The sequence below is a fragment of the Oncorhynchus gorbuscha genome, linkage group LG09 (genome assembly GCF_021184085.1).
Source record: "Oncorhynchus gorbuscha isolate QuinsamMale2020 ecotype Even-year linkage group LG09, OgorEven_v1.0, whole genome shotgun sequence".
In the NCBI taxonomy this organism is placed as follows: Eukaryota; Metazoa; Chordata; class Actinopteri; order Salmoniformes; family Salmonidae; genus Oncorhynchus; species Oncorhynchus gorbuscha.
This window is the reverse complement of record NC_060181.1, coordinates 38,910,956-38,938,591: the sequence shown is the minus strand read 5'-3', so window position 1 is coordinate 38,938,591 and position 27,636 is coordinate 38,910,956. Positions and strand designations below refer to the sequence as shown.

Below are 27,636 nucleotides of genomic sequence, written 5' to 3'. Positions count from 1 at the left end.
CCGATTGGAGGAGAAAATCAGGTTATGAGGTCAAAAGACAAGAGCAGGTAAAGAGAGAAGGAGGGATGAAGGGAGAGAGGGACAGGTAAAGGTGTAAATGTGAGAATAAGATTAAGTAGAGAGATGCGGAGGGGTTTGAGATATGATCTAGTAGAGAGATTCTGAGGGGCATAGAGCGGCATTGCTAGTGAGAACACACCATTTGTTACATCACATCAATGGCTACGACATAAAGCTGGTAGAGAAACACATTTGATGTCTTCCACATTCAGTTCCACATCATTCAACAGTATAATAGTGTTAATGTCTACGAGGAGAGGGTATTTGATTTTGCTCACCTGGAGTGGCTCAGAAAACTCTTCCAGCCAATTGCATGGTAGGCCTACCAATTAGAGCAGTCCAATCAGTAAACAAATTGACAATTTCAGCATGCTTATAGGGAAGGACACTCAACAAGTACAGCACTTACACAAACGACTGATGATTGGCTGAGAGAAATTGATGATCAAATTATTGTGTGGGCTGTCTTGTTAGACTTCAGTGCAGCTTTTGACATTATCGATCATAGTCTGCTGCTGGAAAAACGTATGTGTTATGGCTTTACACCCCCTGCTATAATGTGGATAAAGAGTTACTACACAGAGGGTGTTCTTTAATGGAAGCCTCTCAAATATAATTCAGTTAGAACCAAGAATTCCCCAGGGTAGCTGTTTAGGCCCCTTGCTTTTTAAATTTTTACTAACAACATCTCACTGACTTTGAGTAAAGCCAGAGTGTCTATGTATGCGGATGACTCACCACTATACACGTCAGCTACTACAGCAACTGAAATGACTGCAGCACTCAACAAAGAGCTGCAGTTATTTTCAGAGTGGGTGGCAAGGAATAAGTTAGCCCTAAATATTTCTAAAACTAAAATAATTGTATTTGGAACAAAGCACTCAAACAAAACACTCACTAAACCCTAAACCTCAACTAAAACTTGGAATAAATCATGTGGAAATTGAGTAAGTTGAGATGACTAAACTGCTTGGAGTAAACCTAGATTGTAAACTGTCATGGTCAAAACATATTGATGCAGTAGTAGCTAAGATGGGGTGCAGTCTGTCTATGATAAAGCGATGCTCTGCCTTCTTAACAACTATCAATGTCCTACAGGCCCTAGTTTTGTCACACCTTGACTACTGTTCAGTCTTGTGGTCAGGTACCACAAAAAAGGACTTGCAATTGGCTCAGAACAGAGCAGAATGGCTGCCCCTTGGATGTACACAGAAAGCTAATATTAATGATATGCATGTCAATCTCTCCTGGCTAAAAGTGGAGGAGAGATTTACTTAATCACTACTTTTATTTATGAAGGTATGTGACGTTGATTGTATCTGTCTTAGCTATCAAGCTATCTGTCTTAGCTACTGGCACACATCTCAGACACCCATGCATACCCCACAAGACATGCCACAAGAGGTCTCTTCACAGTCCCCAAGTCCAGAACAGACTATGGGAGGCACACAGTACTACATAGAGCCATGGTTACTTGGAACTCTATTCCACATCAAGTAAATGACGCAAGCAGGAAAATTAGATTCAAAAACAGATTCAAAAACACCTTATGGAACAGTGGGGACTGTGAAGCAACACAAACATGGGCACACACACACACACACACACACACACACACACACACACACACACACACACACACACACACACACACACACACACACACACACACACACACACACACACACACACACACACACACACACACACACACACACACACACACACACACACATACATACACATGGATTTAGTACTGTAGATATGTGGTAGTGGTGGAGTAGGGGCCTGAGGGCACACAGTGTGTTGTGAAATCTGTGAATGTATTGTAATGTTTTTACAATTGTATAAACTGCCTTCATTTTTCAGGACCCCAGGAAGAGTAGCTGCGGCGTTGGCAGCAGCTAATGGGGATCCAAAATAAATACAACTACAAATACAAATCACTAATGAGTGGTGTTTGGATTCTTATCAAGTCTATCAGTGGCAGCTTTCACTATCGATAGTAATATGATGCAGCAGTCAGAAATGACCAGACATCAATAGTATTATTGTCTGACTGTATTGGTGGAGCGGCTGAATTTTGTAGGGTTTTCTGAGAGATTGGCAGGGGTTGAGGTTGAGGGGAGTTGAATTTATTTATCAGAGCTAATGAGTTGAGCCCAGTTAATCAGGATCCAATTGGATATCCGGGGAATCTGAAATCTCGTTAAGGAATTAGAGCAGTCCAACCAGAACATGCGTCACAAGTGACACAGAAGAGACAAGAAGAAAATGGATCAAGAAATCGAGGGATCGATTGATGGTTAAAATAGAGATTTGGATGTGAAGATGCCAGTGGAGTTGCAGAATGCATTTGGGTATAAATGGCAAGCCTTTATAGTTGTGGTAGATAAAGGGAGAATTCTACTGTACCTTGAGAGTTGATCATCTCTTCTCAGCCACAGGGAATTAGCTGACTTGTGGCTCCGAAGGAGAGATTTCACAGATCCCACAAGATCGGGGTGGGCCTAAAGATCGAAATGAATGAGAACTTTGGGGGTGTGCTACTGCAGTAATTCCTGTATTAAAGCATTATATAGATTCAGAAGTACTCGCAGCAAGATTTGTCTGAGTTCAAGAGGTCTTTGGTGCCTTGATACGAACATTACCGCTCGATGAATTAACACAAGCGTTGTTGCTTGGGAATGCCAATTCGCGGCAAGCAATGCCCAACGCCATTTAACAAACAAACCTTGTACCTTGATGCACACTCCGCTATGGCCCAACATTGATATTCTAGATAGCTCCCATGCAATGACTACTTTTATAGGTTGCATTAGACTCTATGTGTGGAGAAACCTTGTGCAAGCACGTCTATTCTATGCAATGCAATCTCTGGTATTAACGAGACAATGCACCTTGATCTCCTCGTCAAGAGGGATTACAGGTGAAAACCTAAACGATCAGGTTCCATGTCAGGGCGATCTACCAATCACCCTGCCCTGTGGCATGTGTCATGGGGTCAGAAATAGGTAAGGGGTTGAGGTGATTGTTGGTTTTAAACACCCGTGTTGGATTCACCCCTTCAACAGTCAAAAAGACCTTGATTTGTAATCCACTGATATTACAGTTTATCCACCACTACCTGGCTACCAACAAGGGGCTGTGGACACTGATATTCCAATAAATATGTGATAAGGTTGCGTGCAACTATTTTCATGACAGGGGAAGTGGCACTCATTGACAAATGTAATATCTTTGAATAACCTCTGGGTAAAAGACAGATTGGCTTCTTTATCTTTTCTTGTGATGCATACAAATCGATAAAAGTGTCAACAGGCATGAAACCCTTGCACCATGCCCCCCCCCTAACAGCACAGTATACATCTCATAACATTACTATATAATACGTTGGCTGAATATTTGGGAACGAGTTGTGATACCTTACAGGCCTGTGTGTAAATGTGTGCGTGTGCTTTATTTAGCTTGGAGTTTCCACGTGTGACTGAGATTATTCTATTCGTTTCATTGTACCAGGCAAAATCAATCGAACGCAGGTAAAGTATTTGACAAGTTAAGTATTTGGTATTTGATCCAAGTCCTTATAATACATTTTAGAACATTAGAACACCTTATAACACAGATTGATGTTCTGTGTTGATTTTATGCTACAGTCAGCACTGAAAAGGTCTGCATAGTGTGAAGTGCAAGGGTGAAGCCAACTGATGCTTTCCAGTAACATTGTTAGCTACTGTGGTTCTGTGAAACCTAGCCATCTTCTCATTGCTCTTTTTCTCAGAATTAGTGCAAGGCTGTAAGTTAAGCTCAATCAGGCCCTGTAGGACACTTAGTATTACCCCTCCCCTCTCTCTCTCTCTGTCTCTCTCTCTCTCTCTCTCTCTCTCTCTCTCTCTCTCTCTCTCTCTCTCTCTCTCTCTCTCTCTCTCTCTCTATTTCTCTCCCCCTCTCGCTCATTCTATCCCTTCGCTCTCTCTCCCTCTGCACTCTTTCACCTCTCTCCCTCTCCTCCCTCTCTGTTGAACAATGGAAGTGTTAATGATTTTATCCTCAAAAAAATTCAGAGAACCACTCACAGAGCCCGTATACCTGTATTTTGGTTACAGGATCTGTGAAAATGCAGGAATCACGAGATAAATGTAAGTGGGATTTAGTTCTTTGTATGAAAGGGGTATATGTCTGTGTGCCTCTTTCTCAGTCTGCATGTCTCTCTCCGACTCCCTCCCTCCCCTGCTGTAATCCTAGCTAACCCCTAACCAACTATGACAGAAATGGGCTAGCGAACTTCCTCTGTTAGTAACACGTTCAGGAGGTAGATAGGAAGTTAGAGTACAGCACACAAACCCCTGTCACCTTTGACACCGGGCCCACTAAGAACATGGTCACATGACGGGCAGTGTAAGAGATTATTGTGGATGTATCTAATGTATCGCCGGGCCCGGCATACAATGGCTATAACACCATGACCAAGCGAATTAGCCTTTTGTATAATTGGCTAATTCTGGCACATGTACAACATTGTTGATTCATGTGCATTGTATCTATCAGATACATTGAATAAAGTAAAGTTTAAAATCCTGAAAGAATAGTCAGCCTTGCATTTATTTTGTCCCTACCCCTAAATGGGCATGATTGAACTTTAAACATTCTAAATCAGATTGAGCACACCATGATTTTCTTGTGTGCATTGTCTACAGTTGATATGTGGTGTATGTTCATATATCGTGTGTGGTAACACTTTACTCCAACTGTCTGTCTTAAGCTATCATGACTATTGGGAGGCTGGTGGGAGTAGCTATAGGAGGACGGGCTCATTGTAAAGACTGGAATGGAATTAATGGAATGGTATCAAACACATAAAACATACGGAAACTACATTTGACCCCGTTCCTTTGATTCCATTCCAGCCATTACAATCCTCTATCCTGCTACATCCTCCATCCTCCTACAATCTAACCCAGTATCCCTCCCCATTTCATGACAACCTTCCTCCTGGTTGGCTACTGCCCTTTCAAGTACTGCTACTGAGGCAATTTCCCATTTATCTGGGTGAAAGCGGACAAAGTAGACAACCAGGCTGATGTAGCTTGGTCCAATACTGTCATGGTCCATGTTTTCAGGGCAGCACTTAATGCAGAGCAGTCCAACATTGAGTATTCAGCACAAACATTCACTAGTATTAAATCTATTATTGTTGTAAAATATTTGAAATGATCAAATTGTCACCTTTTTTGGTGACACATGTTGCAGATGTCAACTAAATGTGTCAATGAGAGTGAAAATGATACTTAACATGAGGTTTAGAATGAAGGAACATGCACGGTGGACATAGTAAATGACTAGACCTGTTTCCATGGAAGATATAACTTTCACCATTTTCCTAGCTGGTTATTTATTTACCTTGGCGGGCCCGACACACCTGTTATGCCCTTTTTCCTGAATAACCTGAGAAAGTCAAGGTTGTGAGTGCAAGTTTGATTCTCTACCAGGGGTGTCAAACTCATTACATGGAGTGCCTAGTGTCTACTGGTTTTGGGGTTTTCCCTTTCAATTAAGCCCTAGACAACCAGGTGAGGGGAGTTCCTTACTAATTAGTGACCTTAATTAATCAATCGAGTACAAGGGAGAAGCGAGAAAACCCGCAGACACGGCCCTCTGTGGAACGAGTTTGACACTTGCTGTAAGCCTATCAAGCGTAAGGAATGTCTAAGGGAAGTAGCTAGGATCAGAAAGCCACATTTGGCTTGTGGCCGAAATAGAAAGAGGGCGGGCAGAAGGGATCTCATGCATGACTCTGTATTGGCTACCATTGGCTACCATGCATGTACTGCTACATGGGAGGAGGCATAGTACTGAAGGTAGCTATTATGTTGGTATAATAGTGATCAGTATACTGTGTACACTGTGTGTTACAGTGCTATACTAACTATATCTGTTTCGTGAGGACTTGTAAATGTGTATTACAGGGACTGGAGCAGTTCTGTGTCTTACCTTTTGGTCTTTATAATGGGCCGTTTCATACCTGTGACTGACAATACTGTTATGCAGGTGAATGAGGACCCAAAAGCGACTTAGCGAAAACAGAGTCTTTATTCCAGTAACTGGCAAAAGTATACTCCTGGACAATATAAGAAGAAAACAAAACATGAAAAAACTCAAATCCACTCGTAGTGACGAGGACAGACTGGAGACTCGACCATGACTGCAGGTTGCCTCGGGAAGGCACCGACCGTAGCAGACTTAGACACCTGCTCACACGCAGCATCTGAAGGAGACAAGACACGACAGGGCGAGACAATGACACAGCACAGCGAACATCATATAAGGATCCGACAAGGACAGAAGCGGAAAACAAGGGGAGAAATAGGGACTCAAATCAGAGGACAAAATAGGGGACAGGTGTGAAAAGACTAAATGAGTGAGTTAGGAGAATGAGGAACAGCTGGGAGCAGGAACGGAACGATAGAGAGAGGAGAGAGAGGGAGGGGGAGAGAGAGGGATAGAAAAAGGGAACGAACCTAAAGACCAGCAGGGGGAAACGAACAGAAGGGAAAGCATAATGACAAGACAATATAAGACAAAACATGACAAATACTTCAAAAAACGATCCAAATACCTGTCATTTGGTGTCATATTAACATGAATAATGTATAAAGGGATGGAATAGAATAATGCTTAAATGGGCAGTGCAGCTAAAAACGTGAATTTCCAGTGCGAAAGGTCTGGTCGACCAACGAATCAATCTTGGCCTTCATTAGTTAGTTAGGTTTCAAATCCAATTTTAAGAAGAGAAATAGTGGAAATGGGCTGGGTTTAGCCATAAGTATGACTTTGTGGCAGTGTTAAGTGGTGATGACCAGGGGGAATATTATTGCTAGCAAAGGATATAGCCTGATGACAAATATTTTACTCAGTAAGGTCACGCCAATAGATTTATATCGTCACTCCTACTAAGGCCAACTTTGAATGGTTGATATCCCAGGCTTGTACAGTATGTGCTGTGTGCACAAAAGCCCGGGGTGAGGCGACATTACACCAAGAAACACTTATCTTGATGAAAGCCTCGAACATAAGGAAATTGAAAGTGTCTTTCTTCTGGAACCAAGTTACATGTTCCTCAGTACACAAATATGCGCGCAACAATACGACGAGCCATTCCGCACGGTGCTGGATCAGGTCTTTGACACATGTTGGGGATGAACCAGAATTAGTTAGGTAACACTGATAAATAAGATGTTTTATTTTCATAATAATGCTTATGTGAGATATTTGTCATTGGAATGTCTTCTTTTGGATAATACTGTTGTCAGTTGCATTTTCCTCGTTCTTCTCCCGGGAAAAATCACTTGGGGCCCAAAGAGGGGAGAGTTCAGGCTGGTCTTTTATCTGTCTGGTAATATGCAGAATATCAGAAAGGGAGAAGTCAGAATTGAACAGTGTCTTCCAACGTATCTGTTAAACCGTGTGAAGGGCTCCACAATGTCTGTGTGTCTAGGAGGAGATGTACTTGAGATGGGAGTATCTAGAATTGACAATTGATATATGCCATTGGATGAGGTAATGTTTTGGTACTAAGAAGTACCAGGAACGAGATTACAATCTCGTTTTAGGAGACCAAACTGAACAATAATGTATAGCTAATGCTATCTGGCTATGGGATACTCCTCTTTCAAGTAAAATGCACTTTGTGAAGTTCCTAAGATCTGTGGTTCGTCATTGTGAGTTGAGAGGGGTGGATCTTTGCTATAAAAGATCTCAGTTGCCATTTTGTAAGCACTCTCAGAGAATTCATTTCTAGACACTGAATTGTTCTGAGAGTCACAGGGCTATGGTGAAGCTCAGATGAAGTTTATGTATAACTCTGACTGGTGTGTGGTTTGTAACTCTCCTTATTTAGTAATACAGGACATTTCCACGACACACATTCACCCGCTCCCCCGCTGAAAGATCAGCCACAACATGTTGACACCATTGTAACAGGTTGCAATCAAGCCTTGGTCCCCAGCATGGGAACAGAAGAGAAATACCTGGTGCGGTAGTCTGAGGTTGGACTAGTCCAAATCATCTTGGCTCTGAAACATACACAAACACAAGCTTTGCAGGTCCATCAACCCATTTAAGTACCTCTCTCATCCTACAGTAAACTGTGGATTATAACCTATTTATTGCCACTCTATGTAGTGTCCTGTAATATTTTGTGTGAAGTGAGACACCTTCGGTCATTCATAACACATTCATAAAGACTATATATCGCATCACGCGGTACTTACTTTAAAGTCAGACCCAGCTTGGCACACCTGTATTTGGGGAGTTTCTCCCATTCTTCTCTGCAGATCCTCTCAAGCTCTGTCAGGTTGGATGGGGAGAGTCACTGCACAGCTATTGCCAGGTCTCTCCAGAGATGTTCGGTCGGGTTCAAGTCCAGGCTCTGGCTGGGCCACTCAAGGGCATTCAGAGACTTGTCCCGAAGCTACTACTACGTTGTCTTGGTGGTGTGCTTAGGGTTGTTGTCCTGTTGGAAGGTGAACCTTCGCCCCAGTCTGAGGTTCAGAGCGCTCTGGAGCAGGTTTTCATCAAGGATCTCTCTGTACTTTGCTTTGTTCATCTTTCCCTCGATCCTGACTAGTCTCCCAGTCCTTGCCACTGAAAAACATCACCACAGCATGATGATGACATCACAATGCTTCACCGTAGGTATGGTGTCAGGTTTCCTTCACACGTGACGCTTGGCATTCAGGCCAAATAGTTCAATCTTGGCTTCATCAGATCAGAGAATCTTGTTTTTCATGGTCTGAGAGTTTTTTGGCAAACTCCAAGCAGGCTGTCATGTGTCTTTTACTGAGGAGTGGCTTCCGTGTGGCCGCTCTACCATATAAAGGTCTCTACTATAACCTTCTGGAAGGTTCTCCCATCTCCACAGAGGAACTCTGGAGCTCTGTCAGAGTGACCATCGGGTTCTTGGTCACCTCTCTGTCCAAGGCCCTTCTCCCCTGATTGCTCAGTTTGGCCTGGCGGCCAGCTCTAGGAAGAGTTTTGGTGGTTCCAAACTTTTTCCATTTAATAATGATGGAGGCCACTGTGTTCTTGGGGACCTTCAATGCTGCAGACATTTTTTTGGTACCCTTCCCCAGATCTGTACCTCGACACAATCATGTCTCGGACCTCTACGGATAATTCCTTTGTCCAAACTGTGAGGTCGAAATAACACTCTGAAATTGTGAAAATTGTGATAATCCCCTTTTTGTGTAAAAGCTGTGTGAAAAAGAATGCATGGACTTTTTGGCCCAGATCATGACATCATAATATGGTCCACTAAAATCATTGACAACTGTCCGTACTGTGAGACGCCTAGACAGCGCTACAGGGAGACAGGACGGACAGCTGATCATCCTTGCAGTGGCAGACCACGTGTTACAACACCTGCACAGGATTGGTACATCCGAACATCACACCTGCAGGACAGGTACAGGATGGCAACAACAACTGCCCAAGTTACACCAGGAACACACAATCCCTACATCAGTGGTCAGACTGTCCGCAATAGGCTGAGAGAGGCTGGACTGAGGGCTTTTAGGCCTGTTGTAAGGCAGGTCCTCACCAGACATCACCGGCAACAACGTTGCCTGTGGGCACAAACCCACCATCACTGGACCAGACAGGATTGGCAAAAGTGCTCTTCACTGACGAGTCGCGGTTTTGTCTCACCAGGGGTGATGGTCAGTTTCGTGTTTATCGTTGAAGGAATGAGCATTCGATTTGGAGGTGGAGGGACCATCATGGTCTGGGGCGGTGTGTCACAGCATCATCGGACTGAGTTTGTGGTCATTGCAGGCTATCTCAATGCAGTGCGTTATAGAGAAGATATCCTCCTTCCTCATGTGGTACCCTTACTGCTCATTCTGTGCGTGATTTCCTGCAAGACAGGAATGTTAGTGTTCTGCCATGGTCAGAGAAGAGCCCGGATCTCAATCCCATTGAGCACATCTGGGACCTGTTGGATCGGAGGGTGAGGGCTAGGGCCATTCCCACCAGAAATGTCCGGGAACTAGCAGATGCAATGGTGGAAGAGTGGGGTAACATCTTACAGCAAGAACTGGCAAATCTGGTGCAGTCCATGAGGACATGCACTGCAGTACTTAATGCAGCTGGTGCCCACTCCAGATACTGACTGTTACTTTTGATTTTGATCCCCCCTTTGTTCAGGGACACATTTTTCAATTTCTGTTAGCCACATGTCTGTGTAACGTGTTCCGTTTATGTCTCAGTTTTGAATCTTGTTATGTTCATACAAATATTTACACATTTTACGTTTGCTGAAAATAAACGCAGTTGACTTTGAGAGGACGTTTCTTTTTTTGCTGAGTTTATTTTGTTGTAATATCACCACCCCTTGAAGAGCATAGTCAGAACTACAAATGTAACTGTATGCTTTCCATGATCAGTAAACATCACTTGATCATGTAATTTCAGATACGTTAGGGAAGCCTCACGATATCACTCAATATTGGCCACCATTAATTGGATATTGAGTGATATAAAGAAAGTGAACTATACCTGACAAGTGTGAGGGATTTATGTTCATTTTCAATTCCCATTTTTGTGGGCTCTGCCCGTCAAGCAGCAGATGGGCGCATTTGCCGATGTCTTAGCTGATAATGTTTACTTTTCAAGCTACCGGTAGAAACTTTGTACAGTTGGCTAAATATAGTGGTAATGTACTTTTTTCTCCAACCAACGTAGGCCTACCTAGCGAAGTTAGCTAACAGTATCTTCTTTTCAACATTGTTTTTAAGAGTTTTTCATCACGATTGCTGCAGACAGGCTTATAGACAATAGTCTACATTGATTGATTGGCTAGCTAGCTAATAAGAGATTACGTAATGACTAGCTAGTCTCCTGAAAGCTAACTTTCAGAGGATAAATTAGATGGCTATATCAAAATATTGTTTGATTTGCTTGCCATCTGTAGTGGTGATGACAGAAGGTCTGACAACTTTACCAGGACGAGGACTTGCCCATGTGAAGCTCTTTCCAAAAGCCTAAACTCTGATGAAGCAAGCTAAATTACACTTTGTTATGAAGTTTTATTGATAACGACCTATTCTGACCAATAGTCATCTTTTACTTGCGTATGTATCCTCCTACTTTGAAGAGGTAAGCGGGTGAGTGTAGACGAACCTTTTCGCTAATCATATATTTGGAGTTGTATTCATGAAATAAACACACAGTGATTTATTACACATATAGGGATGATTTAAAAATGTAATAAATACTGCATGTGTGCTTTAATTAGTCCAAGAAAGGTGTATTTGGCTGTTGCAGTACACATCCTACTGTCACACCACACACACAGGCTTGATTGGAGCAGAACAGGGACAGAAGCAGAGTTACTGGCGCAGATTGACATATACTGAACTTTGAATGAACCTGCAATTTAGCTCATGTATTGCTAGGTTACGGGAAAAGTGAGGCAAAGTAATGATGACAGCGTTATGTAGTAGGCTTAGTTGAGCATTGTGTCTACAGTGTTGCATTTATTTACAGTGGCAATACACACTTTGTCTATCAGTCCAACACTTTGCAATGTGATTTGAGCAAAAACTTTCACAGCATTTGGAAATTGTCTTATTTGTTCCACATCAATGTTTTTAATCATAACAGCAAAGTAATTCCGTTTTTGAAGAACCTGTAATAATGCTGAAATTACCAATAAACTAAACTCAACGATGCTTCCAAATCTTGCTAGATTTTCATAAATCTATAGTCCTGCTCCTGCACAGTATTCGAATAGCATAACACCACACATCTAAATAGGCGAGGCAATGATTTAGCAAACAAGTTACTTACACTGTAGGTCTACTGTAGGCATATATGTTATTATTTCCTTTGGTGATTGACAGTCCCAAACACCTATCATTACTGCCGCCTAGAGATTGACACTGGAACAGGATATATATAGCTGTGCTGGTCGAGGCAGATTACCTAGAACCATATTACCCTTTCCTGATACTAACCGTAACCACTAGAAGTAAAAGTGTTTGTAGAACATAATTTATAATAGTAAATTAGGTTAATGACTATTTTCCCATTTGAATCATTTTTATTTCGAATAAAATGTATTTGCATTGTTATACATCATTTGATAATCTGTTTCAGGAATAACATCTCTTTTAATAAATATTTTTTCCTTCTTCTGTAAATCTAAATGACATGACTATTGATTGACAGATAGTGCTTTAGAAGGATTATTGAACTTTGGCGACCACTTCGATGACACAACAGTAACTAACATGTTCCTTGAGAACGTTTTGAATTGAAAAAGCAAAATACAGTAGACTAGTAAAGTAGAGTGTTCCCCTTCAGGCCCGATAATGCTGCAAAAGTCTACCAAAGTGTAGTGCAGGGGTGGCCAAACATCCTCCTGAAGAGCTACAGGGCTTGCAAGGTTTTGCTCTTGCCCTGCTTTAACACACCTTATTCTACTAATCAGCTGCTCATCTGAACCTTGATTATCTGAATCAGATAAGTTAGAGCAGGGTTAGAGCAAAAACCAGTGTACCCAGGTGAAGGGTTGGTCATCACTGGTCTATCATTATGAACAATGACAATTCCAGCTCAAAGAGGAGGTATTTCTAGGTCCAACATGGGCCTGGTAAGTGCTTATCACTAAGTAGCAGGATCAGGGGTCTGCGTCTCTATCTCACAGATGAAGGGCCAGTACATGGTGCACGGGGGCATCGTACCAGCTGGTCACCGCTTTGTGCTCCAGCTTGCGTGTCTTCACGATGTAGCCACAGTCTTCGTCAATGTGGTTGTTGGGCTCACCCTCCTCCCAAAAGTTACACAGGGAGAAACATGGTTTCCTTAGAAAACCCCACAAAGTCAACCAAACATATCTTGGTATAATGCACGGTACATAATATAAATAAAACATATATAATATATTGTTTTACTAGAATAGCTGTTGGCCAATGGTGTGCACTAATGAACTGTGTTATCTACAGTGCCTCTACAGGTCTCTCTTGCAAAAAATATATATATATATTTTTTATCTCAGCGAGACAAACCTTTATAAATAAAGGTTTATTTATTCAGCACCCACAAGGGAACCACGCCTGCGAAGCCCATTATGCACCTGCATAAGGTAAGTCTGAATACCAACTACTGAGAAGTCTGAGTCAGGGCCATAGAGAACAGGCTACTCTGACAAATGGTGTTTGTTTAATAAAGTTAGGTTAAAGTTGAATCAGTGTCTCCAAGATCACATAATGATACAAAACAGGTATGCTACGGTTTGTTAACACCATCTGCTCTAGAATTCGCGCACTGTACATAATTTGAAACAACACTGTACATAATTTGAAACAACACTGTACATAATTTGAAACAACACTGTACATAATTTGAAACAACACTGTACATAACAAAGAAGATCGAAATGCATATTCCCATGGAACTGATTGTGATCAAATGGTTGGCATGCAGATGCTGCATGGACGTTTCACCGGTAAAACCTGAAGAATTATCATCATTCACGATTGGACAGTGAGAAATGTGAAGGGAGAGGTGACCACAAAAATGTGTGCTTAAAGTAGAGGTAACGAAACACATGCACTGAAGGTGATACGGATCTTTCCAGGGGATCCAGGGGGGCAGGGCAGGTGTGGGGCAGGGGCGGAACGGGGCGGTGACCTACGGATCCAGAGCCACAGGCGTCTCTTTAACTAGGCTATAGGTAGTTACATGGACCTATAGAAATAGAATGACTAGAATGGTCATTGCCATTCAAGTCAATGAATGGACCGGTGGCCATATTGTGTGTACCCATAGGTTTAAAACAGGAAGTAATTTTATTTCTATGGTCCGACCAGTAGTTTGTAATAGCCTACTTATCCTGAATGGAAATCCATTGGGGTACACATTTTTTTAATTTTTTTATTGCGTACACAAAGCAAAGTCACACATTTCACAAGCTGCTTTTAACAAGTTAAAGATTTGTCACAGGGAAACCGAATGTACAATATAGAGGTCAATTTACAGCATTTTAGTCATCTTCATAACGTACTAAACACATTATATGTCATCTATTAGTCCACCGAAAAAGTTAAAGGATGGAAAAACAAATATCACACGTCTGACGTATTATAAAACACAGTCGAATATATCACAATGTAATTCATGTCAGATACAGTTGGAAAATATATGTAGAAATATAATAATATATGCCATTTAGCAGACACCTTCATCCAATACAACTTAGTCATGCGTGCATACATTTTATGTACGGGTGGTCGCAGGAATCAAACCCACTATCCTAGCATTGCAAGAGCCATTCTCTACCAAATGAGCTACAGAGGAACACCTAATAAAAGCATTACAAGTAAATAGAGTATAATGACTAATTTGTTAAATATTATAGCCTACTACATTATGGGCCAGTTTCACAGACCCCGTTTAAATAAATCCAGGTGAATCAAGGCTTAATTCTGGTTTATAAAACAATTGGATCTTAAATCATTTAGGCTATGTTTATGAAGCCAAATGATTATTAGCATTGATTACATCTATGTATCAATATAGTCCCAGAGTAGATATAGTCCCTGGGTAGATATAGTCCCAGGGTAGATATAGTCCCGGGGTAGATATAGTCCCGGGGTAGATATAGTACCAGGGTAGATATAGTCCCGGGGTAGATATAGTCCCGGGGTAGATATAGTCCCGGGGTAGATATAGTCCCAGGGTAGATAACAGTCCTGGGGTAGATATAGTCCCGGGGTAGATATAGTCCCAGGGTAGATATAGTCCCAGGGTAGATATAGTCCCGAGGTAGATATAGTCCCAGGGTAGATATAGTCCCGGGGTAGATATAGTCCCGGGGTAGACTATAACTCAACACAGCATTACTCGTTTAAATAAAACAAAGCATAAGGTTCAATGCCATTGATGGATTCATCCACACAACTTCGCCAAGCTTACATCACGTTGAGCTTTATGCCAAACATCAGCTGCCCTCTGTCGGAAAACAGACTGACCAATTCCCAGGTTTACAGTGGTGCCAAACATGTACAGAGAGATGACCGTGTAGAAGATATTTCCATTGTTGTCAAAATCTGTAGAGAAAAAATCTTTGATGATATAAAAGATGAGCCACAAAAAGCAAATGATGTAGAGAATCCCCTGCAGGATCCCAGTGATGGTGACCCTCATCTGACTGTGCAGACGGGGCGCGGAGAAGGGGCTGCCGCTCTCTTTCATGCTCTCCATGTGTGTGTGCAGGTAGCGCACAGTGGCACAGCTCGACCAAACTACCACACAGAGTCCAAAAAAGACATAGGTTATTTTCAAGACAACACGTGCCATCTCAGTGTAACACCGGGCATTTTGAGAGGCAGAGACCATAGTGTTCATTGATATGGAAGTTCCATTAGCATTTCCAGACACGCTGTTGAGTAAATCAACTATTGCGGGAAGATGAAGAGAAATATCAAACAAAAATAAGACTTTGTCAATAAACAGGATCCAGTAAATAATTATTTTGATATTCCTCTTCACCCAGGTGAAGAGAGCTCGCTGGGAAGGGACAATCTGAGTGTAGTAGAAGAAACTCAGCCAAACAGAGGTTGTCATACTAGTGGGGAAAGTGTATCCCACTATCAGATTAGCAGCGAGCCAGAGCTCCAGATGTTCCGTGAAGAGGAAGTATTTCATTGCAATAAGAGAAACCAGGAAAACAATGGTGCAGCAAACTAACGAGCCCAGTAGTATCTTCACAGGCTGTTTGAGTTGCTCTCTGCCTGGCAGAGGACAGAACAGGCAGAAGGCAAAAAACAGGTTTGCAAATATGCTGATTGCAATGAAAGGCACATTGACGCTGATAAATGCCAGTTTGTCCATCCAAAGTACTGCTCCTGCAGTTCTGACGAGACAAGATTTCTGCTTGCAGTCTCACAATCTCTAGAAGCTCAAATGCCACATTTGCATTCAACATGTGGAAACTAGGCTTAATGAGCTAGCAAATTACATAAGCCAACAACGAGATAATGCAAATGTAGAACATTGACAACATTGGGTGGGGTGGTGGTGGAGGGGTTGGGCTGCAAGTGTTTGACAAACCCACTAAAACGGCTGCTTTCATCTTGAATGAAAGTTGTGCAGGGGGTTCCATAGGTTCATCCCAACTCAATTTCCAAGGCTGTGATCCTTAGGCAGCATGTTGATAATCTCATAACGGTATACAGATTCTCTAGTAAATCTTCTGGATGAAGGCAAAACATGAATTTGTTAGAATGCTATAACAGTGAAAAGTCTCATTTACAGCGTACAAAAAGGCAGTGTAATCAATCTTCACCCTGTCCATCGATGCAAAATGGGCAGGTGCTCAACTGAAGAAGTTTAAAAATGGAACAACAAATGGGTAGAGCCCACAGTGAAAACACAGTCAAATGAACCATAACCTGTTTGCATCACATGTACCAACTGAGAACACAAGTAAACCAAACAATTTGAAAAACGAAATTAATATACTCATTTGTAAAATAGAAGGCAGGTTCTCACATTAAATGATGGGACTCAGACCCAGATTTAAACAATCCCAGGTGTAGTAGAATTCTGGTATATCAAACAAGAGTTGAGCCTTGTTTTACATGGTTAGTCAGATTCAATGTTTAAAAAATGCACCACCACAGTCCGGGGATAATTTAGGCCAATGTGTATGAAGCCAATCATTTTTAGTGTTGACCAGTTTGGTTCCATCGACCCAAAGCCAGTCTGCCTCGGCTGTCTCGTCATTGATTCCAAACCAGTTTGCATTCCAGTGGCTCAGAGGTAACTGGTTCAACAGAAACGTCTACAGCAGGAGACATGATTATATTGACATGCGACAATGTTTATAACATGAAATATACATTGGGATGTGACAATGTCTATAACAGGAGACAATATTACATTGGAATGCGACAATGTCTATAACAATGTCTATAACAGGTGAGATGACTACATTGGGATGTGAATGACGAGTATAACAGGACACATGATTTTAAAAGGTAACAGTAAACATGTTGTCCCACACAAATTATATATTTGGGTGAATGACACATCATTCACTCAAATGTCATTCAAAATCGGGCCTGTGGTGTCTGAGATATTGCGTGTGACTAACAGACGTAGAGTTGATTCCTATAGCGCCCACCTTGGGCCAATCAGTGTCATTTTGTAAATGCCGGATCTCTATGGCGAGACTCATCATTCACCAAAGTTTCGTCGACATTGGGCCAGTGGTGTCTGAGATATTGTTTGGGTTAGCTAGACTCATATTCCTGAGTATATGAGACACATTTCAAACATGTGCCAATTATAGCGCCACCGTGTGGTCAATATAAATGTTCTTGCATATGTTGAGACTTGACACAGTGTATCTAACGTGTACGAAATGTTGCTCTTTCCATGTTCTCTCCATGGCATAGATTGACCAGGGGAATCCAGGTGAAAGCTATGTTCACTTATTGATGTCACCTGTTAAATCCACTTCAATCAGTGAAGGGGAGGAGACAGATTAAAGACAGATTTTTAAGCATTGAGACAATTGAGACATGGATTGTGTATGTATCTGCCATTCAGAGAGTGAATGGGCAAGACAAAATATTTAAGTGCCTTTGAACAGGGCATGCATAGCGCCACCATCTGGCCAATCTCTACAGCAAGAAGCATCATTCACCCGAGTTTGCTCAATATCGGGAAAATAAAATGAACTCAATGCATTTATCATGACCCCTACAGAACCCTGGCAGAAAGGAAAGGACATTTGTGTCAATCTTTTTGAAATTGGGCTTTATCTTCCCTATTGATCTGCTATTTCCAGCCTTACCAGATAATTGAGAAAATCAACAGTGTCTAATCCACAACCTCTCACCTCTCTCTCTTTCCCTCTTTAACTCCACCCCCTCCACCCCCTCCTCTTCATCTCTCTCTCTCTCTCTCTCTCTCTCTCTCTCTCTCTCTCTCTCTCTCTCTCTCTCTCTCTCTCTCTCTCTCTCTCTCCTCTCTCTCTCTCTCTCTCTCTCCCCACTCCATCTCACCTGTTCCTCAGCAGTGTGTACGATGGCCAGGTGTCCTCCTATCTCCATGAACGAGTCCTGGATGTTGTGCCAGTGCATACTCCTGGTGAAGATGTAGTAGCAGCTGCTGTTGAGCACCAGCCAGTCCCGAGGACAGGTTACCGGCGTTTGAAAGGGCCAACGGGGTTGACGTAGGTGACAGTGGTGATGTGGGCTCTGGTTCTGCCATACACAGCAGAAAAAAAGGATTTAGATGTAAATGTTTTACTTCAGCGTCATGACACACACACACACACACACACACACACACACACACACACACACACACACACACACACACACACACACACACACACACACACACACACACACACACACACACACACACACACACACACACACACACACACACACACACACACACACACACACACACACGACCTGATTTGGCCAACCTGGCCAGAAGCTCGTCTCTCTCCTTCACAAGGTCTTCTTTCTTCGTCTGCAGTTCTCTCAGGGCTGCAATCGGGGCCGTTATGTTGACGGTCTCTCTCTGCATCTGCATCTGACCACCAGACTCGTTCTGAGGCAGAGGAGCCTGATGCTCATTGCGCAAGCCCAGATATGGAGATTCTTATCTGAGAGGAAGACGAGCAGCAGGGGACTTCAGTCCAAAGCACCCAGGAAGAAAACAACAAGTCTTTAAAGAAGGGAAGGCAAAGACAAAGAATGCGGTGAGCGTAGGGCAGGGGTGATGAGGTACCTTTGATAAGGCTAGTTGAATGTGGTAGCCATAAGAAGGAGCCCCATAGAACACAACAAGCAAATGTCTTTTCATTGTCTTTTATATGTGCTGAGTATGACATCATCAAGGTTTGTTCAGGATAAGAGTTAGCGGCACGGCAACAATCACTGAATCCACACCGCTTTTTGAGCTCTCAGACTTTGTTAGGTTGCAAGTAGAGTTTCATATTAGTCATTTACTGGGATGCAGGGCCGGCTCTAGCCTTTTGGCTAGAGCGAGATTTGGTTACAGTGTCTATTACAAAGGTAATAGATTACAAAGGTCACCAAACGGAGGGGAAAAAAACAGAAGCAGAGGCCTTTATTTAAATGTTGTGTCACATTGGGACACTAGGGTAAATCAGGAAGTGGTTTAGGGAGGCAACATTTAAACAACGCCGTGTGTTTTCTGTGGATATATTTACAGTGGGTGCTCGCAGCGATGATGGACAGCAGAAGGACAGCGCACAGTGTGGCCAGACATGCCGTGGCTAACCTGTAGGGTCTGGGGCCCGTTCTCAGTGAGGGGACAGACACTGTTTTGGAGGACACAGAGAAGTACATGACACCAGTGTATAGAGATGTATTTCAGTTGGAAATGTTGGTGCTAATTGCTCTGTATGTGGTTTTGGGGGGCTTTTGTGCAACTGAAACACTTGATAACACAGTCAAATACTATACTACTGCCTACTGTCTGCAGGCTGGGGATGCACAACATGCCTACAATGAAATATTTTCAGAATGTCAACAACATTTAATCCTGCAGACAAAAACCCATAAATGTGTGTTTGGTAGAAAATTAGATACATTTCATGAATCATTATAAAAAGCATGGAAGATAAATATGAAATCAAAAACTAGTAAGTATAATTGAAAGAGAGGAGTAATGAAATTATCTTTCAATAATTACATGTTTTATGTGGTATACACAAAGAAAAAAGGATTCAAATAAGAAAACAAACTTGGAATCATTGAAATATAAGCCTTAATGAAATGATTGCAAAACACAATTGTTATTGTGTGTTTTTGAGAAGGAAACAGGCTAATGGCTACTAATTATTAGGTATACTGTTTATACCCTATCAATCAGTACTTGGAGAATTGTTGAATAAATAAATGTTGATTCGATATTTGATTGAGCCAACCATTAAAAGGGGAACAAAAGTAATGTAAAGAAGAATAATCATGTGACTGCTCTTAAAAACAACCATGTATTGTCAGTAGGCCACTTCTTGCTCCCGATGATTCACAAAATGCCTGTTGTTGAATCTTACTTCCCATCATGTTTGTCGGGCAGAATTATGGTTGTTGCTATTCTAGGACAGGAAATGAACCATGTCCGTGTAATCATTACACAAAGAGCATTTATTTGTCTGTTAAATGTCACGAGCATGTTGACTGCACCACAGAGTAGTAGGAGCATTCAGGAAAACGACATGGGCTGTATGGGAAGGGGTGTTGCTTGTTGCCAGTTTGGAGACAATTCCTGTCAGTAATATTGCCTGTGGTGCACTGTGCTCTTATTGTTTTCAAATCTGTTCCTCGGGGAACCCCAGTTGTTGCACATTTAGCCATTGCAGCATTAGCACATCTGTTAAAATGAATCAAAGGCTTGAGGATTAGATGACTAGTTGAATTAGGGTGGGGGGGGTCCCAGAGGAACAGATTGACGCATTTTGAAATGGATCATATTTCCACTTTACAGTATTAGGAGTCAGACATAAGGTCACAGCATGCAAATATATTCTTCACATTAGATGCTAGATTTAATTTAACTAATGACATTCCTTAATAAAGAACTATTGTTCTTTAGAGCTTGTGACAGTCCTGTAGTATTATACAATAAGCTATGGTGTCAGATACGTGGGACAAAGCATATTGAATACAAATTAGAAGCAGTGTCTATTCTATTGAGGAAGGTAATGATGAAAGACAGATATGGAAACCCGGAGAGAACTGTGTTTTGAATGCAATACACACCATGCCTGAGTGAACACTGCATAACCAAACCCTCTGGGCACAGATGTCAGTTCAACATTTAGTTTTGATTTACATTGGGTTGAGTTGTGAACTTACTTGAATTCAACACAAAATCAACAAAAACAGTCACTATGTCATTGGATTTAGGTTCAAATTCCCTTTGATGACTTTTTCCAAATCCACATCAGTTTTTTATATATATATATATGCCATTTAGCAGACGCTTTTATCCAAAGCGACTTACAGTCATGTGTGCATACATTCTACGTATGGGTGGTCCTGGGGATCAAACCCACTACCCTGACGTTACAAGCGCCATGCTCTACCAACTGAGCTACAGAAGGACCACTTTTTTTTTGTTTTCCATGCTGATTAAACGTCCTCACGTTGATTTGTTTGTTGTTGAAATGTCGTGGACACAATGTTGATTCAACCAGTATATCCCAAACTTTACCATGTAAATCAGTCATTAGGCTCTCTTTGCCGGGAATTATGCAAATGTTGTTTTTGTCAAATGGTGGTCACCTAGATTTGAAGTGTGTTCTTGTCCCAAATGCCATACATTTCATTTGGTTTTGAAAATTCGTAATATATAGTACGAATTGTAATTTGTAACATATACTAAAATGGATGATGGACATCCACAAATTAATACAAAACACAAGTAACGTAACATATCATACTAAATGTGGTGTTTGGGATTTACATACAGAATCATACGAAATGCTCTGAGACCTGTTTGATTTCCGATCTGCTTTCATTACTGAAACATTTTAGATAATTTGTATAATTTCCATAAATACATGACTTTTATTTTATATATATATATATATATATATATATATATATATATATATATATATATATATATATATATATATATTAACCTTTATTTAACTAGACAAGTCAGTTTAGAACACATTCTTATTTAAAATGACAGCCTACCCCGGCCAATTCTGTGCAGCCCTATGGGACTACCTATCACTGCCAGATGTGATGCAGCCTGGATTCAAAGCAGGGTCTGCAATGGCGCCTCTTGCACTGAGATGCAGGGCCTTAGACCACTGCGCCACTCAGGAGCCCGAGTGGAAATGTCTGGAAATGAACAACTTGTAATAGGCTAACTTTTCTCATTAAAATGCTACTAATGAACTATTTACAAGTAGAATATAGTATTAGCATATGCATGTTTCATGTTGTGTTTTTTATGACATGTTTTGTGGGGTATTTAATCATTTAGATGCAGTGCAAATCAATGTACATTATGTTAGGCAATTAGATTTCACCACTAGCCTTCAAAATGCTTTAAAGTGGTTGCATGTAGGCTACTATACAAAAAGCTGATGGATAAATAAAGATATCCCACTCAGGCCATTTACCATTTTAAAAAAAGGTAGGTTCTGGTCTGCTTAACAGGGTGGCTCTCCCATAGGCTCCGGTGCATTAGCAGCTGAGTCTGGTCTGCTTCATTCATTGTCTTTATATGAACCAGAAAAAAATGAAGGAGTGGAATGTCTCGCTTCCTCTTCCTCCTCTGCTATACATTTCTGAGGTTATTTTCCCTTTGATCAGCCACTAGAGTGCCCCACAAGCCTTTTAAATGCTTCCATGTAAAGTGTGTGCTGTACACTAGGCTATAAACACTGTACTGCTAGTACTGCTGCTGAACTTACTGTATGTGAACGGAAAGGTGAGTACAGTCAGGCCGTGTTGACATTTGGGTGACTGACTAGTGTGGATATGGGAGTTGTATACACACAAGTTGCATAGAAAAAACTACATTGATAAACCAAGAATGGGTCATCTGATGATTTTCCAATGGAAACAGTCCTGTTTTCATTGTGTTATTAATCCATAACGCAACATAAACTCCAGTACCTTATTGTGAAATCCCGATATGTGAAATCCAGTGAGTGACATGCTAATGTCACTGTCACTAACAGTTAGGTCATCAAGGGAACACAGTGTTTAACCATGGCGATTAAGAGACAGCACAATACGAATTTCCAGAGCAGTGCTGCGCCCAATGACCTTCATCAGACTGCTGTGTTTTTCGACTAGTGGACGGTTACGTTCCAGCACAACATGTCTCCGGAATCACCATAGATATTAGCCAACCGACTACAGGGAATGGTGGTAATAATGAATGTTAAGCTCATGTAAAGCATCTCACTGACCCACATCACAACATCCTATCACGTACTAATGACCGGTGGGGATAGATGACATAAATTCCATGTCCTTAGGTTCTCTTTGTGTGTGTGCTGCGCATGCGCACTTGTGTGTGTGCTCATGTACCTTTCACCCACGTTGTGAAGGCTTACTGGGCCTTTCCTTTGTCACATTGAGTCAGACAGTATCAAAAGGGTAACTCCCTTTCCTGTATCTGTTACTGCATCCCTTTCAGTAAATCTTCCCAACCCAGAATGCTCTGTGATACTCCCCTGGATTCACTATATGGGAGTCGGCCATGTGTCCTCGCTCCCTAATTGATTGAAATAGATATAGGAAGTGGATGACTCCTTTCAAGGGAATGCTGAAACGGCTTACTTTAGGATGTTGAGTAATGCTATTTGTGTTTGGGGTGGGGTAGTGATTGGGAAATGTCAGTGTGTTCTGGCTACTGTTATCAACCATTATAAGCCTGCCAGAATGTGTGTGGTCCTACTACTGCTGCTTTGAAGTAACTGCTTCAATGCAGGAGAACTACTCTGACACGGGAAAAATAATGACCATTAGGCAACACGTGGTTAGGTAGGTTACTTTCTAAATGTAAACCGTTGCAGTTACTAGTTACCTGTCCAAAATTGTAATCATTAATGTAACTTTTGGATTATCCAAACTCAGTAATATAATCTGATTACTTTCAGTTACTTGTGGATTACTTTCACCTTAAGCGGCATGAGAAGAGGACAAAAAGGTTCCATCAAAGCTTTTGGTGTGCCATCATAGTGGTCTCTCACTTATGGTCAGACTCACTCAGGTGGAACAAATATAAACTTGCACCTTTTTTCAATTTAAAAGTAATCCAAGGTGTAATCTAGTTTTTCAAAAGTATCTGTAATCCTATTACAATATTTCTGCTGGTAACTTTTTTGTAATCAGATTACATGTAATCAGTTACTGCCCAACCCTGACTGTCTACACAACTTTAGGGCCTTGCTAGCTAGTCTTGATTTTCTAGCACGGTGCTGTGAGGCTGGCCAAGCAAGACTAAGGCCTAGCAAACCTAACTACCAGCATCTAATTCGGAGTTTGTTTTTGGTAAGGATGTTATGATTGGGCAGGGATAGATAGACAGATATGCCACTCATTCTGTAGTGCCAAGACAAAGAGGGAGTAACATTCAACAATCTTGTAGAAACAGGTTTTGGAGTCAATTCCATTTAAATTCCAGGGAGCCACCTTTTTCATTGGAATTTGGTTTACTTTCTGAATTGACTGAAATGTTTATGGAATTAACCACAACCCTGGTAAAAAGTGAGGATAATTCGATCAGCTCAGAAGAATCTGAGGAATATTTCAGGTCTAAGGACCAGCAGGTGGCACTGCGGTTATTGTGACAGCCAGGCTGAAAGGTACACCCTTACATTTTGCCCATTCATTTCTTACTTACTCCTATGTACAGTACACAGGCGTGACCGTTCATGTTTGCACGTATGCAAGTGTGTGTTAATGCATTTTGTTTTGTGTATGTGCACTTGTGTGTACATGTGTACATGTGTGTGTCTGTGTGTGTGCATATCGGCTTTTTGCGTTTTCTGTCTGAGTGAGTTCTGTTTCCTTTTGAGTATCTGTAGTGTAAGTCTGTGTGTGTGTGTGTGTGTGTGTGTGTGTGTGTGTGTGTGTGTGTGTGTGTGTGTGTGTGTGTGTGTGTGTGTGTGTGTGTGTGTGTGTGTGTGTGTGTGTGTGTGTGTGTGTGTGTGTGTGTGTGTGTGTGTGTGTGTGTGTGTGTGTGTGTGTGTGTGTGTGTGTGTGTGTGTGCGTGCGTGCGTGCGCTCAGCACCATTCAGAGCATGGCGTTTTAGTCAGAGGGACAAAGCTGGGGGGGGGGGGGGATTACTCAACCCCAACGCCTCCAGGTGAGGCAGGACAGAGGTGACGTGATGGATGTCAGACAGATCAAACAGCCCTATTCCATCATGCACCTGACCTGAGTCTGGTCATTGGATACCGGAGTTGAGGCCAATACGGCTAACTTCCCTCCCTGAATGGATCACATTCCATGTAACACACACCCTGTCACAATCCACACACACCCAACCACACACGCAGCACCCACCCACATGCACGGCACATTAATCACTTCCAGTAAGGACAGAAAGCTTACCGTACACGTATCACTTGTCATTGGTTTCTGCATGAATAATAAGGTCCATTGCATATGAATATTAATTCCCAAATGTCATAATCAGATGCATTATTACAGTACCAGGTCAAAGAGCAATGGACTTAAAAATGTACATATATTGAGTGAGTGCCAATATAGTAATGTACAGACACCTCTGATAATACACATCCTGTTGTGGATTGTTGCTTGATCAAAAAAACATTATGGAATCTGTTTGAATCCTCAAACTACTTTCAGTTCCACGCAGACTAGGTGACCAAAGTACCACACTGGTTCTATTTCATCTACGAGAGAGGAAATGATGTGGTCATTGATGCCTCACAGGAAAGTATGCGTCACTTGAAGAGATGTGACCCAACGTGTCTCTGTGGCTTACATAGTGTACAGTTATCATTTATTGGTCAAAGTTATTGCAACGCTGTCCCAGAATCAACAAGTCATTCAGACCCGACTTCCAACGTGTACAAATAGGAGTCTCTTTTGGAAACAAATCGTTTGATAGGAAATCATTCAAAAATCTGTAGACTCTGTTTAGTGACACTAATAGCAATATAGGATTAAAGTATAAAACAATTTAAACCAAAACTTAAATGAACATCATACTCATCTGTCTCACCTGTCTTTGTGCTAGTCTTCAGCCCCCTCCAGGTGTCGCCCATCTTCCCCATTATCCCCGGTGTACCTGCGTTCTCTGTTTGTCTGTTGCCAGTTTGTTTTATTTCTCCAAGCCTACCACTGTTTTTTCCCCCGTGCCTCTGTCTGTCTCTAGTTCCTGTTTTCTAGCTTTCCCGGGTTTTGACCATTCTACCTGCCTTGACCCTGAGCCTGCCTGTAGTCCTGTACCTTGTTATACCATCCTGGACTACTGACCTCTGCCTGCCCTTGACCTGTCGTTTGCCTGCCCCCCTGTTTTTGTAATAAACTTGTATTACTTTGAAACTGTCTGCATCTGGGTCTTATCGTGAGCCTTGACACTCATCATAACATCTATTTGTAGTAAATACCTTTTAGGGTCAATGAAAAGTTCTGATGACATAGAGCGTCTCAAACATGTGGGACAACGGATGACAGGGTCCTGTGTAGCTCAGTTGGTAGAGCATGACGCTTGCAACGCCAGGGATGTTGGTTGGATTCACATGGGGGACCAGTATGAAAATGTCTGCACTCACTACTGTAAATCGCTCTGGATAAGACCATCTGCTAAGATGTCATTTCCCTTTCTTTTGTTAAGAAGAGAGATCTCGACATGATTAAATAAGAACTCCCTCAGTGTTTAGTCTCGTTGTCTTTCTGCTCAAACCTTTGAACTCCGGCGTACCAGGTTAAAGCCTGCCAGCCGAACCTCTACCTCCATGCCGAGCCGCTTGGCACAAAGTCAATGCCCAACCCAACTGTTTTAAAATTGACGAGCATACCTCGTCGCTGCTTTTCGCTGCTATGGAGAATAGACAATATGAATGACAGTTTTACATGTTTATGGCTTCTGCAGACTGCTTTTGTTGTGTCTGACACTTCGAATGTCAGATTTTCAGGCCAAGTCTGTCACATATACTGAAATGGACAAAACATTATGAACACCATCCTAATATTGAGTTGTATCCCCTTTTTACCTCAGAACAGTCGCCATTTGTCAGGGCATGGACTCTACAAGGTGTCGAAAGTGTTTCACAGGGATGCTGGCCCATGTTGACTCCAATGCTTCATAGAGTTGTGTCAAGTTGACTGGATGTCCTTTGGGAAGTGGACCATTCTTGATACACACAGACACACAAACCGGTGCTCTCTGAATGGCACACATACACAATCCATGTCTCAGTTTCTCAAGGCTTAAAAATCCCTCTTTAACCTGTCACCTCCCATTCCTCTACACTGATTGAGGTGGATTTAACAGGTGACATCAATATAAGTTAACATAGATTTCACCTGGGTTCATCTGGTCAATCTATGTAATGGAAAGAGCATGTTCCTAATGTTTTGTACACTAAGTATTTTTTTCCATAAGATCATTACAGTTATGAATTATAACATCTTAGTCAAGCATAATGTCAATGAGTTTTGCATTATCACATGATAATAACTAAATCACTAAATTCACTCATGCTGCCAAACATACCCTTGTAAAACTGACCATCCTACCGATCCTCGACTTCTGCGATGTCATTTACAAAATAGCCTCCAATACCCTACTCAATAAATTGGATGCAGTCTATCTCAGTGCCATCCGTTTTGTCACCAAAGCCCCATATACTACCCACCACTGCGACCTGTACGCTCTCGTTGGCTGACCCTCGCTTCATACTCGTCGCCAAACCCACTGGCTCCAGTTCATCTGCAAGACCCTGCTAGGTAAAGCCCCGCCTTATCTCAGCTCGCTGATCACCATAGCAGCACCCACCTGTAGCACGCACT

General features: G+C 41.9%; 1 pseudogene; it reads right to left on the bottom strand.

Moving 5' to 3' along the window:
• Positions 1-12,726: 12,726 nt before the first annotated feature.
• LOC124044373 lies at positions 12,727-25,895 on the bottom strand (annotated as a pseudogene).
• Positions 25,896-27,636: the final 1,741 nt, after the last annotated feature.